This window comes from Hakea prostrata, chromosome 10 (genome assembly GCF_041222555.1).
Source record: "Hakea prostrata isolate BN-2017 chromosome 10, UWA_Hpros_2, whole genome shotgun sequence".
Taxonomy (NCBI): domain Eukaryota; kingdom Viridiplantae; phylum Streptophyta; class Magnoliopsida; order Proteales; family Proteaceae; genus Hakea; species Hakea prostrata.
The window spans coordinates 15,516,614-15,535,393 of NC_142609.1; the positions used below are offsets into that span (position 1 = coordinate 15,516,614).

Below are 18,780 nucleotides of genomic sequence, written 5' to 3' on the forward strand. Positions count from 1 at the left end.
CAAGTGAGCACCCACTATTATGCTGTAAATTACATGACACTCACAAGAAAAATTCTAAGTAACCAACAATAAAGTTTTGCTTTTAAATGGCCGGTATAATTATTTAGATGCCCTTACCTTCATTTAAGTCTCAGATGTCCTCTAGGTAGTGAAATGATATAATTACCCCCCCCCCAATATCGAACCCTTAGGTGGGTGAAGGGAGAACCTCTTCTTCCAGAAACCGCCCACCACCGCAGCTGTCGAAAACCACCCGACCCCCATCCTTCAGTTTCCTCCTTCGTGTACAAATATATGAACCCCTTGGAAGAAAATCCCTTCCAACCAAAGATTCAAGAACACTATATTTTCCGCTGGTCTGGCTTCCAACAACAGCCACCTAAGGCAACTCGATTATGGACGTGCTATCTAACTAAGCGAATATGTCTTGGAGTTGATTAATGATTGGAATTACAGAATGGTCAAGAGGAGCAGCACTCGACGACACCATCTGTGAAATTTGCGGTGCATAAACTAGTTTTTCAGCCATTATTGAGTATCAAAAGCTTGGATACTAAGAAAGTTTCCTAGTTGTGGAATGGTTGGATTCATTGTGTAGCATGGATACTATGTAGAAGAAAGAAAAGAAGGAATGGTGAGCTTATGCATCTACCAATGTTGGTACATCTAGATAGCCAGAAACGATCGAATATTTGGGAGATGTGCTTGGAAACCAAAAGAGGTTATTGAAAATGCTCAGCGAGCATGGGCAGAATTCTGGAATGCTTATAAGCCCAGTGGCTGAAATGATACCGCAACCTCTTATCATAAGTCCAATGAATTGCAACATCCACCCACCAATGGGTATAGTTTATTGTGATGTTGCGCTCTCATGTGATACGTATAAGGGAATCTGGATCATCACCCTATGCTCCCCGACGGTTTTACCACCACAAAATCGATGGGCCCCACAAGTAAAAAATATAAAACAAACAATAAAGCCGTCGGGGAGTACAAAGTGCTCCCCTGACGGGTTGAGGATCCGGACTCCGTATAAGGGGGGGGGTGCGGGCTGTGCTATCCTCAACCCCATAGAACCATCTATTCCATCTATTCTTAGAGCCCATGGACTTTAATGAGGCCTTACTAGGCGAGGCTTTGGCAATCCGTGTTGCCTTAGTTAAGAGCCATCATCAAGGATTTCGGGAGATCAACATTGTATTCGATTGTGAAGAATTGATCAACATCCTAAATGACCACAATCCCAATCCCCCTTTTGTTATGGGTGGCATTCTATTTGATATTGGGCTCTTCATGAGGAATTCCAAAGTTGTAATTTTTCTTTTCTTACTAGGGCGTATAATGGGCTTGCCCACTCCCTAGCCAAGAAGGCTCTCACCGTGTCATCTCGACTGAGTGGCCACTCTCCTTGATCCCCACGGTTGCATGAGGTGTTGTTTTCTTTCTTTGGGCCTTCTCCAAGCTTTGAATGAAAATCTTTCCTACCAAAAAAGGAAAAAAATGGGGATAAGGGCATTTAAGTAATTTACCCACCATTCAATAGCAAAACTTAACTGTGAGTAATTAGTAAATTTCTTTTTGGGTGGGGGGGGGGGATTTAAGGTTCATATGGGCTATAGCTTGGGTGCCCCTAGACTACATCCTTAGGAGAGCTTCTATATGGTTAATATAGGCGTGGCTTCACCCTTGGAGATTCGAAATACTCTAACATCGTACGTGGAGGTGTTGTGGGTCTTTTGTCAACTGAGCCACTCTATGGGGTTCTTAAAACTTTCAAATATGATAAGCCAAGCCATCACTTGTAGCCAAAAGAATATGAGAATATCTTGATACGAAAGAATAAAAATACGCATAAGTATATTTCAAAAGAAACAAGAATTACCTCTCTAACTTAGTGAAAAGTTTTATCGACAGCTACCTTACCTTTAAATAATATTCATTTTGGACATAAGCACGGTTGAAAGTATCGATATTCAGTATCGAATCCATCAGATGATTTTAAGAGATGTATAGTCTCATATCGAGTATTGTTTCATACTGGCCACTATATTTTGGCGCAATCCATGAGAAAGATGTACCAACATGTGTTGTATCGGTTGAATCTAATATAGATGCATATCGACTAGTATCGTATCATATCATGGAATACTTTAAATCATACACACAAATGGCACACAAATTCTCACAAGAAAAATCACCTAACTCTCACAACAAAAATATATATTTTTTGTCCCATTAATTAATATAACAATTTTTACCGTTTGCATAACGAGATTTCAGAAAGTCCCCGATGGATTTCAATGTACAATGCCAGCAATACATTTTGAACCCCAAAAGATAAATAAATTATAAAGTACACTTTCTAATGTTTCTTCTCAGCCAAACACACCTGAAGGGAAATAAATCTATTCATCTTTCTCTGGATTTATTGTGTTCTACAGTAATGATTCATCCTTTACTATGTTCTCTAGTCATGGATGTAAGAATATTTATATCCAAGATCGCATAGATCGACTAAAAACACCTTAGTATGATAATGACACAAGATGATGATGAGCATACCTTTCTATGGTTCTATTGGAGACGAAACGCAGCGGAATATCTTCTTTATGTCTCCCACTATGAACGAACTTGAGGTGGAAGTTGATTCTATGACCAACTTGATGTTGGATCTTCTCCTCTAGACTCTTCCCTATTCACTGGCTTGATGGTATATCCTTTCTGACTAAGCAGATGTGATTGTGATTATGATTAGGGTTAGAGGAGGGACCTAGCATTCTTTATATAGGCAAATCCGTTAGATCGTCCATCAAGATCTAACGGTTCCTATTAGCCCACACTAGCCAGTCCATATAAGAGTTCTAGTAACCGTATATTACCCATATCAGACCAATAAGAAACCAAATCAAAGTGTAACACAATCAATGAAGCCCACCTTATGTGGAATATTCAATTAATATTCTAACAATGGATTCATGCCTTTATTGTGTCTCTAGTCACGAATCATGCAGGTTTATATCTGTGATTTCATCTTAGTTGTTTGCATTACAAATGTTTTTGATCAAACAGCTTTCTTTTTGGGAGCTAGAAATGCTTTATGAAAAGATTTTTTTTGGGGAGGTTGAAATGGTTTATTAAAAGAAACATGTGATGGTTTTTGAGTAATTTGGTTAGAAAATTAGTAAGACCGTCTTGTTGGATACCTTGTTAGGATGGAAAACGGGTGAGAAAGCCATTAATTATTTCAGTACTAAAGCACAGAAATGCATTTTAGAGAAAGCTAATCAGGCAAGCTTATGAGGATCTTTATCAGGAGGATCTCATCAAGAAGCTTGAATCTGAGCTTTTTGGAGACTTCGAGGTTTGCTTCTGACGCTTGTTTCCTGTAATCTAATGTGAATGAGGGGTCATCTTTTTTCTATTTCCTTAATTCAAATAAATCACTTTTTTCAATGAAAATGGCAATTAAATGACTTGAATCTTTGTGAACATTAGAAAGCAATATATCTTTGGATATTGGATCTTGCTGATAGAGATGTAGTTTAATTGCGAAGGAAAGTTAAAGAAGTTAGAAGGATACGAGACTCTTCCTTTCGTTGGGTCTGCTGTTGCAAACCCTAGGGTTTTTGCGTCTCGTCTTCCTTCTATTTTCAAAGGTTTTGCCTTTGAAGGGTTTAGCGTTTCGCTAAACCCTTGCTTGGAGTGGCTTCAATGGACCCTTTAGCGATGATATCGGAAGAGAGCTTAGAGGTGATCAGTGCTTCGACGGAGGAACTCGATCAATTGAAAAGAAGTAGCAAGAAAGTAAAGCGTGGACAACCATGCCAAGGGGATGATCCAAAAAATTCTTCTTTTCCTTGTTTGCAGGTTGACACGAATAGAGACGCATGGATTTCTCCTTGTTTGCAGGTTGACACGAATAGAGACGCATGGATTTCTCCTTCCTCTCGTTCTTATGTTGATATGGTTAGAGGCTCAAGATCCACCACTCAAATGGAAGATGACCAGAAGATGTCTTATGACCAAAAGATGGAAGACGAAGGATATGACAAAGATGGGTTTTCCTATGAGGGGCTTTTGGATTGGGAGACGGATAGTGAGGAGATTGATGAAGAAATTCTCAATGAGGAAGATAATTATGCCCGACAATTGTGTTATCAAAAAAGGAAAAGGAGAGGCTACGAGCTCCTTGGCAACAATCGCTCATAATTAAATTAGTAGGGCGATCAACGGGATTCCTGTTCTTATCTAAGCGTTTGCCTTCACTATGGAAACCGGTAGGCTCTCTAGACCTAATTGATATAGGGAATGAATTTTTCATTGCAAAATTTGGAGCACAGGAAGACTATAGGAAAGTGATAACTACGGGTCCTTGGATTGTTGGCGACCATTATCTCTCCATTAGAAATTGGGAACCTGATTTTAACCCAATAGAAGCAGAGGTTCGAAAATTAGTGGTGTGGGTACGGTTCCCAGGAGTTTCAATTGAATACTTTGATACACACTTCTTATCTAATCTTGTAGGAAGGATATGGAAGGTTATTAAAATTGATTCCACTACGGAGGCTGCCACATGAGGAAGGTTTGCAAGGGTTTCTGTGGAGATAGATTTGCAAAAACCGTTATTATCTAAATTCAGAAGGAAAGGAAGAGTGCACCAAATCCTCTATGAATCGCTACATCTGTTGTGCTTCAAGTGCAGGAAGTTCGGTCATAATCAAGATCAGTGTCCATCTACAAGAAACAAGGATATAATAGAACCTACTACTAATGAAGGAGAGGAAGCCCAAGCAGAGCTGATCAATGCTACAGGTAGAAACAATCTCCCTCCTCTTGATACTTATGGACCATGGATGATCGCCCAAAAACCACGTTACAAAAGGAAAATGATGGGAGGAGGGGAAGTCGATGGGAGTGATAGAAGGGTAGAGAATTTTGTGGCAGGTGGAAACTCAGCTAGAAGAGTGGTATCTGGATCAAGATTCATGGCCCTTAGTACGGAGAATAACCAATAAATATTGGGAGAAACTCCTAATGTAGTTAAGGAAGTTGATGTGGTCTAATCCTAGCAACTAAATTCTTTGAATCATAACAGATATGTGAAGAATAGAAGACAAAACAATAAGGACTATAATGTGGTATTGGATGGTAATCAATTTGAGAGACATGTGCCAGAAAAAGAAATTATAGAGCCTCAAACACAGCACCCCTATAGGATACCAGAAGCTTTAGCGAATGCAAAATTCAGGATTGGAAATGAGGACAACAATGATCAAGTGATAAGCAATAATCCAGTGGTAGCTCCTTCAAATCAGGAAAATCGAAATCCGAATATTCAAAATTCAACACCAACCAATTCTGCCTTAGAGCGGAGTTAGGAAGGAAGGAAAACAAATATATTAAGGGACCATGGGAAGCCACCGGATCAGTGCCAAGAACCATGCTTGGAGGATCAGAGGATGGATGATTTATGTGAAAAGAGTAGTGGAGATATTTCCGCTATTAGGGAAGAGATGATGATAGATGGGGAGATCCCCCGAAATAATTGATTTTTAATGATAGTTTTCTGCTGGCGCTGCAGAGAAGTAGGGAGTAAAGCCTTCACCTATGCTCTTAAGCATTACAGAAGTACTTATAATCCAGATTATATAGTAATTATGGAGCCCCGAATAAGTGGTGAAAGAGCAGCAAAAGTTATACAGAAAATGAAAGGTGTTGCTAGCTATCGGAGTGATGCAATAGGTCTAGCAGGGGGAATTTGGTGCATTTTTTTAAACAGTGAATTGAAGGTGAAGTTACTTCGTGAACACCCCCAATTCCTTTTGTTCAAAATTATGGATAAACATAATATTCCTTGGATTTTTGCTGCTGTATATGCTAGCCCACAGGAAGGCAATAGACGATTTTGCTGGAAGAATTGGCATCTGCAGCCGATCAGTTTAAACTACCATGGCTTTTAGCTGGAGATTTGAATGATGTCCTAGATGAATCAGAGGTAAAGGGAGGAGCAGCAGTTCAGATTAAAAGATGTGAGAACTTCAGCAAATATATTAACAGGTGTAATCTTATTGATATGGGAGCAGTGGGACCAAGATTCACGTGGTGTGGACCTAAATGGGAGGGTTACAAGAGAACGTATAGAAGACTCGATAGAGGTATGTGCAATGCTGATTGGAGAGTACTTTATCCTGATGCTGTACTTCGGGTTGTGCCTAGAATTAAATCTGATCACCACCCACTAGTCATTGATTTGCAGCCTATAGTTCAAAAAAGGAAAAAGAAAGTGTTTCGGTTTGAAGCTATGTGGATGACTCATATAGATTTTCCTAAAGTAATTGCAGATGGATGGGAAAGCAATAAAGAGATTCCGGAAGCCCTTCACTTTTTACAAAATCATTTGGTTACTTGGAACTATAATAATTTTGGGAGTATTAATGTGGCAAAGAAAAGACTGCATGCTCGGCTAGGGGGTATTCAGAAACGTCTAGCAGATGGATTATCTAACCCTTTCCTCAAGAAATTGGAAAAAGAACTGCGAGCTGAATTGGAAAAACTTCTTGATAGAGAGGAGATTATGCGGGCACAAAAATCTAGAAAAATGTGGATGTTACATGGGGACAGAAACACAAAATATTTTCACACTTCAACCATCATCAGAAGACGGCGGAATAAGATTGAAGAACTAAAATCTGATGAAGGTGAATGGATTCGCGATCCAGCTGAACTACAGGCACATGTCATTGGATTTTATAAAAATCTATTTTCTGAGGAGCAATCAAATAGCCAGGTACTTCACTCTCTTCATTGCTTTCCTACATTAAATCATGATTGGTTATTGTCACTTGGGAAAATGGTTGATGAAGATGAGGTCTACAAGACAGTTAGACAGATTAGTCCATGGAAGGCACCTGGTCCTGATGGTTCCAAGCTGCCTTCTACCAAAAATCTTGGGAAGTGGTAGGGCAAGCAGTCACTAGGATGGTGAAAGATGCTTTTGAAGGAAAAATAGATGTCAAATTGAATGAAACATATCTTGCCCTCATCCCTAAAGTTGACAAACCTGAGTTAATTTCTCAATTCAGGCCAATTTCTCTGTGTAATGTGAGCATGAAGATAATTACTAAGGTTATTACTGCTAGATTAAAAGAGTATATGCCAAGCCTCGTATCTCCAAATCAGGTCAGCTTCGTTCCAGGGAGACATATACAGGAAAATATCATTACTGCACAAGAAATATTTCATACTATGCGCAAGAAATCCAACAAACAACTCACTATGGCCATCAAGATTGATCTTGAGAAAGCTTATGATCGGATTAGGTGGAGCTTCATACAAGAAACCCTCACACTGGCCAATCTTCCGAGTAGTTTGATTGATTTGATTATGAAGTGTATAACCACAGCACAACTGGGTGTTCTTTGGAATGGGGAAGATACAACTTTTTTCCAACCCACTAGGGGCATTCGGCAAGGAGATCCTTTGTCACCTTATATTTTTGTGATGTGCATAGAAAGGTTATCACATTGTATATAGGATGTTGTAAGTGATGGGCGATGGAAACCTATCAAAATTGGGAGGACCGGGCCATGCATTTCTCATCTAATGTTTGCAGATGATGTACTTCTTTTTGCCGAAGCCACGATTGAACAGGTAGCAACAATCAATGATTGTCTCAACAATTTTTGTATGGCTTCCGGTAGCAAGGTCGATGATTTCGAAAACCAGAATTTTCTTTTCTAGAAATGTCAGTCGCAATCAAGCTAGAGACATCACCCATGTCAGCAAGTTCACTGAAACAAAAGAAATTGGTAAATATCTAGGAACCCAAATTTGGAATGGACGGGTTAAAAAGGAAAATTACCACCATATTTTAGCTAAAGTGAAGAGTAGACTGTCGAATTGGAAGGTTAATTCACTTTCTTTGGCTGGCAGAATAACCCTTGCTAAATCAGTTATTATGGCTATTCCAGTTTACTCTATGCAGTCAAGACCCTTACCAAAAGGAATACTTCAAGATGTTGAAAAATCAGCTAGAGGTTTTTTATGGGGTGATACTCAAAACAAAAGGCGATCTCATCTCATTGGGTGGGACACTATCTGCAAACCAAAAGAGATAGGTGATTGGGCTTTAGAAATTTCGTTAAGGTGAATGAAGCTTTCCAGATGAAGCTTGCTTGGGGGTTCTTAAATTATTATACTATCTGGAAATCAGTTTTGCAGGCAAAATATGGAAGCAGTAGAAGAAAAGAGAAATTCAAAGCTAGTCCGAGTGACTCTCCCATCTGGAAAGCAATTTGTAATGTAGCTCCCAAAGTGTTGAGCAACAGCAAAGTTGATGTTGGCAATGGAACTTCAGCTTTTTTCTGGGAAGATAATTGGCTGGAGATTGGGCAGAACCTTAAGTCAAAAGCTATATATGATATACCCAGTGGAATGAGTAAGGAAAAAATATCATCATATGTGGATGGAAATGGAGGTTGGAGAAAGGAAAAATTCGAAAATATATTACCTTCTGACTGTTGCATTAAAATTGAAGCATGCCCACCGCCAAGTACAGGCGGAGGAAATGATGTATGACTATGGAATCCATCACAGAATGGATGTTTTACAATAAAATCTGCATATGAAGTGTTAGAAGATTCCAATAGTCTTGGTGTGGACATTTCTTTTGATAACAGGTACTGGGAGGCCATTTGGAAGTTAAAGGTGCCGCAAAGAATCTCTTGTTTCATGTGGGTTCTAAGTTTGAACAGGCTGCTAACTAATGATAGGAAGTGGAAAATGAGACTCATGAACCACTCATTCTCTAACTCCTATCTTCATGAAGTTGAAACTAGTCTACATGTATTTAGAGATTGCCAATATGCGAGTGGAATATGGAAACGATTAATCCCAATTAATCAACAAGGAAAGTTCTTCAATTGTGATCGTCGTGATTGGCTTTACCTAAACATTTGTGGAAATCTATCACAACAACAAAAAGGATGGTCAGCCAATTTCGCCATCACACTATATCTACTGTGGGGTTGGAGAAATCGTGATACTCATGAAGAAGACTTCACTCGACCAGGGGGAGGGGTTGAAATGATAAAAGAATACTACTCACATGTGGAGGCAGCTTGGACCCAGGAAAATAATCCACAATCATTATCACGAAGTGTTAGAAGAAAGGCAAAGTGGAAAAGACCAACGGAAGGATGGCTAAAATGCAATGTAGATGTTGCAGTTGCTAAAGAAGATTTCAATCAAATTGGAGGGGTTTTTCGCAGCTCAGAAGGGGTGTACTTGGGAGGTTTTGTGCATAGAACCCCCAAGACAAGTGTTCTTGAAACTGAGCTCCATGCTATTTGTGTAGGCATATGCTATGCAGTAGAAAGAAATATGCTACCTGTTTACGTGGAATCTGACTCTTCACAAGCAATCGATTGTTTGAAACTGAGTGCTCAAAATCAAGGAAGGATGACAAGGATTATTGTGGCAATTCGAGAGTTGGTAGATTTGCATGGAAATATCATCATTACTCATACTAATAGAGAAGCAAATATGGTTGCCGATTGGATGGCAAAGAAAACAACAACATTGGAGTCTCCTACGCGTTTCTTTCAGGAACCCCCTCAAGGTATAGAGGAGTTCCTTTAGGTGGATCGTTTGACCAGCTCTCTTTAAATTGATTTGGGTTTTTTTAACCCCTTTTATGTATAAAAAAAAAAAAAAAAAAAGAGATGTAGTTTAATTTAGCTCATGCGGCATTGAAGAATGCAAGAGTTGATTATCGGGTGTTCGTTGAAATTTCATGTGTTCACTCTCCTAATGAACAGTTGGAGGTGAAAAGGCATACCAATCACAGTACAAGTATTCCCTGGAAGAAGATGTTGCATCCCATACCAAAGGCGATTTAAGCAAGGCAATGCACCTAAACCTGTTTGATGATTTTTCCCACAGGATTTAGATCCTTTATATGATTTCCTCATGCTGTTCTGGATTCTTGTTTTGTATTACAGCTTTCGGTTGCTCTTTTGGGCACATATAAATATGATGGCAATGAGGTAGATTTACCCATAGCAGCCTCGGAGGCCAAAATTCTTCATGAATGAAATGATCAAGGAAAATCCAATGCTCATGAAGATGTCATTAGAATACTGGAACAGGGATCAGAGCACAGCTTATTGCAACTTTCAACTGTTTCAGGGACAAACAGAATACTTCCTTCACCACGGTATATATATATCTTTACCTGACTACAAGAAACAAACTATTATTCCATATTTCCATATTTGATCTGATTACATTAAAAGTTTTATTATCATTTTTAGAGCAATGCGTGTAGCCACCCGATGTACCTATGCTTCTCAAAAGTACATTGCTAAGGTGAGGCTTTGTTTTCAAATTCAGATACAATATTAGTAACCTTTCTACATATTTTTACCAAGTATTCCGGTTGCTTCAAACTTCTTATCAATCTGTGAGATATCTAATCAGGTTCTGCGCAATGCCATTAATAAGGTGGGGACGGATAAGGATGCTCTCACTCGCGTGGTTGTCACACATGCTGAGAAAGACTTGAAGACCATAAGGAGATGTTTCAGATGAGGAGCAATATATCCCTTGATCATGCAGTAGCGAAGGAAGTTTCAGGAGACAACCAGACTTTCCTCCTTACTTTACTTGGAAGTGAAGGAAGCTAGCTTTGTTCTTCTGGATAGATAAAGATGTTTGGGTTTAGGGTTTAAGCACAATGTTGTTTAAAGCATTACACCCTGAGTATCTAGTTTGGAATATCCAGACTATTGCTTCTAGTTAATATTTATAAAACAATGTTGTTCCATTGGCCTAAAATGAAGGTGTTGTCATTGTTGGCAACTTAAGTGGGCTTTGATATGGTACAGCAACACACAAAAAGGTTCCGAAAGAAAGGATCCAATTCAAATAAAGAAAACTCAAGAATCCCGTTTTTGAGGGTCTCTGTCCAGTTTTGATCAACCTTTTCATCGGATGGTCATCCAGTGTCCGATTGAGCCGATTTTTGGAGGAGAGCTTCACGACTTCTTGATCTTCAAATCCAACGGTGGGATTGTTCATTGGAGATCTCTAAGTTAGTCCGATTTGTACGTCAAAACACTCCTTGTTTAAGTCAGATAGGAACTCTGTGTTTGATTCAAACTCTGAGTCCAGTTTTGATCAACCTCTTCATCGGATAGTCATCCAGTGTCCGATTGAGCCGATTTTTGGAGGAGAGCTTCACGACTTCTTGATCTTCAAATCCAACGGTGGGATTGTTCATTGGAGATCTCGAAGTTAGTCCGATTTGTACGTTAAAACACTCCTTGTTTAAGTCAGATAGGAACTCTGAGTTTGATTCAAACTCTGAGTTAAATTAATCTATAAAAGGTAAGCAAACTCCAGCAGAAGAGGAAGGACGTTTTGAGGAGCTTGGGAAGAGCGTGGAGGTCGAACCAGAAGACGTTGGTGGGCTTTGGAGATCTGAAGCTTGGGAATAAGAAGTCTTTTGTTTTGCTGAACAAGAAAAAAGTGAAAGAGAAGGAAGAAGAAGCAACAGAAGAAAAGAAAGGAACATGGTTGTATGGTTTTTTAAAGAGAGAAAACTGAAAAAGATTGAAAAGAAAAAAAAAAGAGTTGGAGAAAAAGAGAAACAAGTATTGTTACCATGCATCTTACACAAGTTGAGGTAACCCGTATTCACAAGTTATTGTCTATTATTTTATAGGTTATGTTTAATGATGAAGAACCTAGATCATGAATGTAATTTGGGGAACTTGAATTATTGGTTTACATTGTGACCTAGCAAGTTGGAGCTTGTCTAGGGGGTTGGGGTTGGTGCCATTGTCTGAATTGCATTTTAGACTATAGCAGGGATTGGTGTTCCTGGACTGTTGTAGCAGTCAAAATATCTAAAAGTGTATTGAGTAATATACGAAACCCTAGGTATGGTATTACTCCGTGGATGTAGGCAATTTGACCGAACCACGTAAACTCTGGTGCATTGCGTTTTTGTTTATTTTTTTTTTGTTGCACATATTGGAGTGTCTTGATTGTAGAGTGGTGGTACACTGTCTGGTAGACCCAACCACATTGTGGTGTGTGGTGGACGTGTCCTTGTGCAGTTAATAGCTACGAGTGGTACACTGTTTGGTAGACCCAGCCACATTGTGGTGAATTTTTGAAGACACTGATTCACCCCCCCTCTCAGTGTCAATCTGGGAATAACAAACAACACTAAGTTCTACGATTAATTCGACTCTCCCACAAAGGCCTGTTACACTATTAGATCGTAACTAATCCGATGGCCTATATTAAAACATACAGTTGGGTATAACTCAAATACCTAAACCATATTCTAGTATGACTCGAATCCCTCAACAAAAGAGACATTTGTCTATCAAAACTAAGAAAATATTAGGTCTTTGTATAATGTGTGGAATGCAAATTCTAGTTTAGTCTACTTTGTTATTGGCTTGACATCTATTTAAAGTATATTAATAATTATTATTATTCCCAGATTGACACTGAGAGGGGGGTGAATCAGTGTCTTTAAAAATTCACTTCAATGTGAAGCTTCTTTAATCTCGAAACAAGATTAATTAGAACATTCACGTAGCTATCAACTGCACAAGGACACGTCCACCACACTACTATGTGGCTGGGTCTACCAGACAGTGTACCACCACTCTGCAATCAAGGCACTCCAATATGTACAACAAAGAAAAAAAAAAAAAACGTAATGCACCAGAGTTTACGTGGTTCGGCCAAATTGCCTACATCCACGAAGTAATACCCTACCTAGGGTTTCGTATATTACTCAATACACTCTTAGATATTTTGACTGCTACAACAGTCCAGGAACATCAATCCCTGTTATAGTCTAAAATGCAATTCAGACAAGGGCACCAACCCCAACCCCCTAGACAAGCTCCAACTTGCTAGGTCACAATGTAAACCAATAATTCAAGTTCCCCAAATTACATTCATGAGCTAGATTCTTCATCATTAAACATAACCTAGAAAATAATAGACAATCACTTGTGAATACGGGTTACCTCAACTTGTGTAAGATGCATGGTAACAATACTTGTTTCTCTTTTTCTCCAACTCTTTTTTTTTCTTTTTTCAATCTTTTTCAGTTTTCTCTCTTTAAAAAAGCCATGCAACCATGTTTCCTTCTTTTCTTCTACTGCTTCTTCTTCCTTCTCTTTCACTTTCTTTCTTGTTCAGCAAAACAAAAGACTTCTTATTCCCAAGCTTCAGATCTCCAAAGCCAACCAACGTCTTCTGGTTCGACCTCCACGCTATTCCCAAGCTCCTCAAAACGTCCTCTCTTTTGCTGGAGTTTGCTCTCCTTTTATAGATTAATTTAACTCAGAGTTTGAATCAAACTCAGAATTCCTATCTGACTTAAACAAGGAGTGTTTTAACGTACAAATCGGACTAACTTCGAGATCTCCAATGAACAATCCCACCGTTGGATTTAAAGATCAAGAAGTCGTGAAGCTCTCCTCCAAAAATAGGCTCAATCGGACACTGGATGACCATCCGATGAAGAGGTTGATCAAAACTGGACTCAGAGTTTGAATCAAACTCAGAGTTCCTATCTGACTTAAACAAGGAGTGTTTTGACGTACAAATCGGACTAACTTCGAGATCTCCAATGAACAATCCCACCGTTGGATTTTAATATCAAGAAGTCATGAAGCTCTCCTCCAAAAATCGGCTCAATCGGACATTGGATGACCATTCGATGAAGAGGTTGATCAAAACTGGACTCAAAGTTTGAATCAAACTCAGAGTTCCTATTTGACTTAAACAAGGAGTGTTTTGACGTACAAATCGGGATAACTTAGAGATCTTCAATGAAAAATCCCACCGTTGGATTTGAAGGTCAAGAAGTCATGAAGCTCTCCTCCAAAAATCGGCTCAATCGGACACTGGATGATCATCCGATGAAGAGGTTGATCAAAACTGGACAGAGACCCTCAAAAACGAGATTCTTGAGTTTTTTTTATTTGAATTGGATTCTTTCTCTCGGAACCTTTTTGTGTGTTGCTGTACCATATCAAAGCCCACTTAAGTTGCCAACAATGACAACACCTTCATTTTAGGCCAATGGAACAACAACAATATATGTAGCAGTAGCAAACAATGGGGATTAGGCTCATGAGTAGCTTTTATTTTGAATTTTTTTGTCGTTATGCTTTATATCTGCTAAATGCTACTGTAAAACTTCACTACTTCCCTTCTCTTCCCCATAATGTTTGTCACTTGGGGATAAGTTGCATGCAGCTTTAGTAATTCAGTTTGTGGTAGTGCAGTTGGCTTATATTTTCTTTTCTTCATAAGTACTGCTACACATTAGCGTGAATCAAATTGTGTGGCATTTACATTAACACGCATGGGCACAGACAGTAGGAGTGACCAACACCTTCCATTTTTCGCTGGGAACCTGTAGATTGAAATTGATCATCACTAATCCCAAGTTTCTTATAATTCCATCTATCAGTTGTTCTTAGATTGGGTTTAGATTTGCACAGTAATCATTTAGAACATAAGTTTATGCTGTGGTTGGAACTGAGATTTAGGTCAATCATTCTTTCTTGGCTGAAATAAATAATCATAAAGCTTTAAAACACTTGCATCTTTTGAGTTATTAGATTTAGTAAATTTACGGTTTTCATTTGATCCATGCTGTATAAAATAAGGTCAAAACATTAATAAGTAAATCTAATTAATTTCTAGAGATGGTTTTTCATAGGATGAACAAGGATGATGACTTCAAAGTAGAAAAGCATGTTCAGGGAATTGCTATTTACTGATATTAAAGGCTGATTTTTTTTGCAAGACTCAAGCTCCTACATTTGACAATGGGTTTGGCATGATCTTCAGATGATGAAAAGCCTTCAAACCTTTGTTTCTAGCTGAGCAATAAACTCGATGGAGAAATATTTTGCAGCTGAAAGGGTGAAAGGGCTCAGTTTTTTCTTACCTGGAACTTTTTGCTTTGTTTTTGCTTTGTTGTTTGAATGATTTTCCCTTACAGAAAACAGGAATACTGTACTACCATACAGAAATTTAATGTTTGAATGATCTTCCACCACAGAAAACAGACTGGATCTGACTTAAAACTATTTCACCTCTACTTGTACGAGTTGGCATCTTCTACGCGGTGGGGGAGAGGATTGTGTTCCTGTCACACCTCTTTGCTATATATTTAAGAGCAGATGTTGCTTCCCAACCCCTTCCCCTCTTCTTTTACTCGCTTTTTATGGTAAAAGATTTGGTGCTCTATCAAGTGTCAACCACAGATCTTCACCTTTCATGGGATATAGAAATTATATAACTTTGAAGTGTGAGATCGATGCCTTCATGTATAGTATTGGTGCCAGCGATGGGTGGAGTTCGGTGAATTATTGTATAGGACCCAACCCCACCCCGCTCCGCTCTCTTCTTTAGGAGTAGGATCAATGTTTCTCAGGTGTGGTTCTTTTTACTCCACAAGACATGGAGATATGTTTCCACCTATGTCTATGTGGATAATAAATCTGAACTCCTATGCCTTCACCTCAGCCATCTCCCTCTAGGCTTTTATAGACTTTCTTCCCTTTCTTAAAGTGAAATATGTAACTCCGGGGGTGGCTCAATTGGTAAAAGACCAACACTTTCAAGTAAGAGGTCAGAGTTCAAAATTCTTTGGAACCAGGAGCAAAGCCTGTCTTATATTATATTATATAATACTCCCATCCTAAATATATAAACTCGCAAATTCTAAAAAATTAAATGAACATCATTTGAAATAGGTCGACTCAATATATAAACTCGTAAGTCCTGAAAAATTAAATAAACATCATTTGAAATATGTCGACTCAATGTATAAACTCGCAAGTTCTAAAAAATTGAAGTAGGTCGACTCAACATCATTTGCTCCATTGCCATTAACATGCTAAGGATGTTTGCTAATTTGAGATCTAAAGCCGTTGAATGACTAGAGCAGCGATCTCATTTACAAAAATACCCCCGCCATGTGTATTTCATGGCTTATGTTTGATAGACTTGGATGCACTTACCCTTGCAGGTTTAAAGTGCAACAAATTTATGTTTTCATGAAAATAAAAGGATTAAAAAAGAAAAAGGGAATAATTATTGTTGTCCCTTATACTTTGATTTTATTACTATTTTATCCTCTGTATTTTTTAAAATTACTAATCAACCTTTAACTTTGCTTACAATTACTAATACTCCTACCACTAAGCTTTGTTAGTTTACTAATGATGTGGTATATATATTTTTGCAAAATTCCAAAAATAACTCTAGAGTTATCTCTTTTACCCTTTTGTCAAGTTATAATACTACCCTTAATTAACTATAGGAAAAAAATAATAATCCTAAATCCATTTTTTCTCTTAAAAAAACCACCAAATAAAGGAAATATGTGATTAAATAAAACACAAAATATAAACTAAATATGAGCAAATATCAAATTTAACTCAAAGTTGGAAACTGAAATCACCTAATATGTGCTAGTCATTGTGCATGTTACCAAATTTTCTATCAATTATTTGTAAAACTTGCATCATTGTGATTGTGAAAAATTTAAGTAGAGCATGAGAGTTTTGACAACCATAAGTGTATGATCCCATTAATTTCTAAATTAATTCTCAGAGGAAAACAAAAAGAAAAATAATTTCAAGACAACACTTCCATTGAAGATGAACCTTACTTAAAAATCTATAATGATTTATATTTTTTAGTGCAATAGTAAGACACTCATTAACAAGTATCACACTGCAACAAAGATCATTGTTGTTATATTCTTTTGTGTAAACTCAAGAATTACAACACACACACACAGATATTCATTTCCTTTCTCCTAGATCACTGCTCCTATTGTTAAAACTTAAATTTAAATTGTGAAATAGTTCTTTACTATGATACACATTTTAAGGGAATTAGGGACAAGGAAACAAGATCTCAAAAGTAATTTATTCACAAACTTTCTTGATCTGAGTCTCATCACATTTTAAATGGAGACAACTAGTATTCTTTCAAATCCAAAATTGACTCTAAAATATAACATTTGAAAAATATAATTGACATTCAGTATAATTTCTATAAATGAGGGTAATGTCATCTTTTTGACTTCTTAATTTTAATGTAGGACAAAATAGACATTACATATTCAATGTTAACAACCACTTAACACTATTAGAAGTGAGGGAAGCAATAGTAATTTCATAAAGAATGAAGTTTAATTAATAATAAACCAAAGTATAAAAAGGCATTAATAATTATCCAAAAAAAATTGAAAACATAATTTTTTTCTTCTTCTTGGGTTAATACCAAAATTTGTTGGGGATAAGGGCAAGCATTACACAAGGAAGTCTGGTGACAATGCTCCGGCAGCAAAGGATCAAAAGCGGGAATTCATGAAGCTTGAGAACTAGAATTATGGATGTGGTTCCAATAGTATATATCACTTACATATTGCTTATCAATTTTGTATTATTCTATGTTGCTCTAATTTTGCTAGCAAATGAAAAATCAAAGTATTGAAAAGAAAAGCTTTGGGTTGCCTCCCAAACAACACTTGCGTTGTAGTTCATAGCCGAACTATCCTCAACTTTAGGTCAAAAATAGGAGTGACTTCTGGGGGTCGAAGTCACTTCCAAAGTAGTGATTAAGTTACTAGCCATGGTCTTCAATAGGAGATTTGTCAACGAATATAGGTAATAAGGCTTCTAACGGCATCTCACATTCGGAAATTCTTTTATTTTCTGCATTTGTCACACCCACCAAACAATCCTCAACTATATCAATTGGATAGCTTATTTGAAATGCATCCTTTGTACACCTCTCAATAGAGTCAATTCTAAAGCAAGTTATCTGCTTTATTTGGAAATTTGATGGCCTTGAATACATTGAATGTGATCTTCTTATCTTGTACTCTCATAGTAAGTTCACCTGTTTGAAGATCCATCAGGGTCCTCCCAGTCGCCAAGAATGGTCTACCAAGAATAATGGGTATGTCTTGGTCTTCTTCTATATCCAATACTAAAAAATCCACGGGAAATATAAGCTTATCCACTTTAACCAAGACATCTTCAATGATTCCCCTCGGATATTTAATTGACCTATCTGCCATTTGAAGTGACACTATGATAGGTTTAGCTTCTCCAAGGCTTAGTTTCCTGAAAATAAATAAAGACATTAAATTAAGGCATAAATGTGGCTGAACGGACGTGTGAATAGGTTGGCTGAACAGCTCTAAATATTCAGCATCAGATTTGTTAAACTCAATCTAAATCATTCAATAAAATACCTATTTTCACTCCTATTATTTAGTGGTTAGTTAAGTTTAACCTTCTATTACCGGTAAAATATCTAAGCCTTCTTCCTCTGTTTCTTCTCTATCCCCATCAATTTTCACCTATGTTCATCAAGGTAGGAGTTCATCACTGAAAATCCTATGATTCCAGTTCCTTTATTTTTGAAAAAGTGAAACGAAATCTCGTTTTAGAAGCACCTCTTTATGGTAAACACTGCCAATGGCCTCCCAGACAATGACATGAATAGAAAAATAAACATTGATCTCAATCTAAACTTGGGAATGGTTTTTCGAATGATTAGAACTTGGATCTTGAAAGAAAATATCCTTTTTTGCAATCTCGTTCTCTTTTTTTCTTTTCTTGTTTTCTTTTTCTGTTCTTTTTGTGTGCCCTTTTTTTTCATTTGGGAGAAAGCAACGACTTAGTCATACCTTGAAACACAAGTAAA

At 37.6% G+C, this 18,780-nt stretch overlaps 1 pseudogene; it reads left to right on the forward strand.

Annotated features, from left to right (window-relative positions):
* The first annotated feature begins 3,005 nt into the window (after positions 1 to 3,005).
* Positions 3,006 to 10,685, forward strand: LOC149002146 (annexin-like protein RJ4; annotated as a pseudogene).
* The last annotated feature ends 8,095 nt before the right edge of the window (positions 10,686 to 18,780 follow it).